We start from the raw sequence: 4636 nt of genomic DNA, 5'->3' as shown, positions 1-4636 counted from the left end.
TCAGGTGAAAAATGCCTTAGTCTACATGGTCATTTTTTTTCGGCCCAAAATGCCTGACTAAAAATGGTCGGTTTTTTTGGGGGCTAAAAATGCCTTACTATACATGGCCGTTTTTTTCGGCTAAAAACGCCTTACTTTACATGATCGTTTTTTCGGCTAAAAACGGGCTAAAAACACCTTACTATACATGGTCGGGTTTTTTGGGGCTAAAAACACCTTACTATACATTGGTGTTTTTTTCGGCTAACAACGGGCTAAAATCACCTTACTATACATGGTCGGGTTTTTTGGGGCTAAAAATGCCTTACTATACATGGTCATTTTTTCGGCTAAAAAGCCTTACTATACTGTACATGGTCGGGTTTTTTGGGGCTAAAAAATGCCTCACTATACATGGTCAGTTTTTTTTCGGCCAAAAACGCCTTACTATAGACATGGTCGTTTTTTCGGGCTAAAAATGCCCAACTATACATGGTTGTTTTTTTCGAGCTAAAAACGCCTTACTATACATGATCTTTTTTTTTTTTTTTGCTAAAAACGCCATACTTTGCATGTTGGGTTTTTTTCCGGCTAAAAACGGCTTACTATAGATGGGCATGAAAAAAAAAACTGGATTCGAAAGATGCATCGTCCCACTGTGAAGCCGATGCCCTAACCAGTAGACCATGGTGGCACTGCTTTACTAAGCTCATAAGTAACAACCCAAAAAGGTCTTTACCTACCTGGTCGTTGATAAAAAAAGCTTGATATGCAAACTCTGCAGGTGATGGCCGAGAACTGGATTTGAACACTCCACCTCTGTGCTGGTAAGCCGGCACAGTAACCATTCAACCACAGTGCCGCTGCTTCATTGAGCTTGTAAGTACCAACCCAAAAAGTTCTTCATATACCTGATCGTTCAAAAAAGCTTACCATGCACGCTTTGCAGAGGACGGCCGAGACCTGGATTGGGCTAAAAAAGCTTTACATGGTTGTTTTTTGTGGGGCTAAAAACGCCTTGCTATACATGGTCATTTTTTTACGGCTAAAAACGGCTTCCATTTCATGGTCTTTTTTTTTTTTTCGGTTAAAAACACCTTACTATGCATCACTGTTGTCAAACTCAAGGCCCGGGGGCCAGATCCGGCCCGCCACTTCATTTTATGTGGCCCGTGAAAGCAAATCATGTGTGTCAACTTCCATGATGCTTGCTAAAAATCTGTACCAAAATGTCAAATTGTCACGTGTATTAAATATTGTTGAGATTTGGCAATAATTTTGTTACCCTGTTAACACCCACCCACTCAAACAATAATTGAATAAACTATTATAAATTGATTTGACTAATTTAAAAACTGCTAATCCATCAGTTTTGGCGTCTAAAAAGGCCTTACTATACATGGTCGTTTTTTTTCAGCTAAAAACATAAACTATAGCTCAGTGGTTCTTCACCTTGTTTGCAGTACCGAAGCCATCCAGTTCATGTGCACATTCACCGAACCCTTCATCGGTGAAAAATAGAGATGGTTTTTCTTTCTTTATTTTTTTACAAATTCAAGACATAAAAAAATGCATTTATTAAAAACAGGAAAAAAATTAAATACAATTCCTGATGCAGCACACTACATTCTCTAACCCTAATCAAAACTAAAATAAACCCTAACGTCATATCACCACTAAACCACACACGAATTCCTCGACCTCATATGTAGAATTAATTTGGTGGTTTTTCTTAGAGGTTTGGTCCACTTACCAATGCTTCAGTTGTGAAAATCCGCTTCCGGCAAATTTGTCAAGACTGCGTTATGTACTAGCCGCTAACCTCGCATCGACGTGATGTATGATGTTGTCATTTACGCGACAGGCACAGTCATCTTTTTATTGATAATACGTTCTCGTTCGGCGCATCACACTGCCACGGAAGGACGCAATGACATAAGCTCCTTTTGCACTCAACGCACTTGCAAAATGGTCTTGTTTGCTCAAAAAGAAGCTACTATGGACTGTTTCGTTCCAGTTGGCAGAAAATGTATACGCCAAAACGCTTTGGACTTCGTTGATTTCCTTAAAAAATATATATATATATATATAAAATCCATCACCTGTTGTTGAAGATGATAAATTGAGTGGATGACGTAACAAGTTAGCCAGGGACGATTGACCTCAAGACCACCAGCTTTTCTTATGTTTCCGTTCTTTCTCGCCAGAAGGAACCCTTCATATATACTTGAACGTGTAAGTGTGTGTGTGTGTGTGTGTGTGTGTGTGTGTGTGTGTGTGTGTGTGTGTGGGCAGCTGACACATGCACTTGCTCTCACACAGATGGGAAGTTACATCAAATATTATGTGCACACTGTCTTTATATCCGTCGCCTACGTAGCGTATAAGAGAACAGTTAAGAGATTTAGACGGTCATTTATTTGCTTCTTATTCTCAGCATTAAGCTCAGCATTGGTGATATTTCAACCGCAGAGTGTCTTAAGCGGCCGCTTCGTTTTGCTTATACGTTCCATATGTGTGAAAATCCACCCCTCAATGTGTGGTATTAGAGGTGGAAGCATGCGGAATTTTAACACGCTAGCACGTCTTTTCCTGATATAATTGTCAGCTCATCCGAGTAAATAAGCACCTAAAGCCTGCAGTGGAACCCGCCACCAGGCAAATAAGAGGAAACTATTGTGGGGAAGATGCCACCTGCTGTAATCTTACTGATAACCGCCTTTATTATTTTTTTTAAATTATAGCCCACGTGAACATGGGATTGTTTCATGTCACTGTACTTACATTGGACTCAAATATTAAATTGGAAGTGTAACTCGACTTGGGAATGAAAGTAGCATACGCAGCTATTGGGGCTACTCGGAACTGAAAAGCTTTCAAAGACTGCCATCTAGTGGTCGCAGTGTTTATACTAATGCAGCAAAACTGCTAGAAAAATGGGTATTCAAATCAATTTGATAGCGCTTTATATTTCACGGTTTTACAGAGTAAACGAGTTCGTAGAATGAGATGTTTATATTCATATAGATAATTATTATTTTGCACCATTATTTTTCATATCATGTATTTTAGGATAATATTAGAAGTTAAAAACAGTGGCTAAAAATAATCCCCATGCTTTTACTCTAAGTGATATTTTAACCGTATCTTAGTATTTCTCTTATATTTACATTTTGGAAAGACATTTTTGAACAGGTTTTGCAAGTTAGTTTTTTAGCATTATCTTTATTTTTCACAATATTGTCTATGTTTTTACTTTACCATTCTTTAACATTTCTACGTCCATTTTTAAAATAATAAGAAAATGTATTACATTTATATATCGCTTAACAAAACAGGACAAATGTTAATTTAGCATGCATTTAACACATTTTTTCTTGATTTTAAGCATAATTTCTATTTATTTTATTTTTCAAGTTTCATATATTTTTTTCACCTTTCTTTTTAGCCATTTTTTACTCTTTTCCATTTCACTTCAATGCTGGACTAGATGCTTGTTTCATTTGAGCATTATTTGTTCTTTTTACAATTATTTGATCATTATGAGGTGCATTGTTTTAGATGTTTGCCCTTTGGTGCTTTGCCCTTTCACCATTCATGCTGCCAGATCTTTTGCTCCATCATACACACTCTGGACACCCCCAGAGAGGCCCCCTGAGCCAAGACCCCACTGTCCTTCACAAGTGGAGCTGCAGCTGTGCTCTTGCAATGTTGTGCAAAACCTAATCGTCACTTGAGTTCATCCAAAACACACTGGAGGGACAATGGTGATGGGACAGACATACAGTATGGACAACTACTTTGTGGCTTTTTCCAATGGCTAAGGAAGCTGTGGTAAGCCTCTCTTTGATGCAAAAGATCAAGGAGGCAAGAACTATTTCGACTTAAATGGACAAAATAGTCCTAGAGCCTATTCCGGCTGTCTTTGCGCAGCAGGCGGGGTACACCCTGAACTGGTTGCCACACAGACGAACAACGATCCGTGTTCACACTCACACCTAGGGACAATTTAGAGTGTTCCATTGACCAGCCACGCATGTTTGTGGAAGGTGGGAGGAAACCGGAGTACCCGGAGAAAACCCACGCAGGCACGGGGAGAACATGCAAACTCCACACAGGAAGGCCGCAGCCGGAATCGAACCCTGAACCTCTTCACGGTTAAACACCGTGCCTCCCCACATGATGAATAATGATGCTCATAATATTTGAACTCACTATGACTTCCAGTGAGTCATCTCAAATGGGGATTTCCACTGTGCTTTTTATATTTCAATGTAGTCTCTGTGTTTGATTGCATTGTCACAATTTGTTTGCCCCCTAATTCATTTTCCTACCGCTAGAGGGCGATGTCTGCTCACTTTATAGTCTTCCAACCAAGTGACAGCATGGACATACTCCTGGGCTTCACAATCGTTGAGTGAAACCAAGTGTTGTAATGGGAGGCAAGCGATGATGAATGCGTGTTAACACTTGCGCCACAGTGACGTCAGAGGCAGTAAAATACGAGTGGGAACTGTGGGATCATCAACGCAGTGGGTGGTGCTTTCTTTTGGAAGGGGTGGAGACCAGGATGACCCCACACATCTAGAGAGGAAGGAGGTTGCTTCATACTCTCTCTCTCTCTCTCTCTCTCTCCCCCCCCTCCTCCCTCCCCCAC

This window comes from Hippocampus comes, unplaced genomic scaffold (genome assembly GCF_001891065.2).
Source record: "Hippocampus comes isolate QL1 unplaced genomic scaffold, H_comes_QL1_v1.1 scaffold171, whole genome shotgun sequence".
Classification (NCBI taxonomy): Eukaryota; Metazoa; Chordata; class Actinopteri; order Syngnathiformes; family Syngnathidae; genus Hippocampus; species Hippocampus comes.
The sequence above is the reverse complement of the archived record's forward strand: the minus strand, read 5'-3'. Positions refer to the sequence as shown.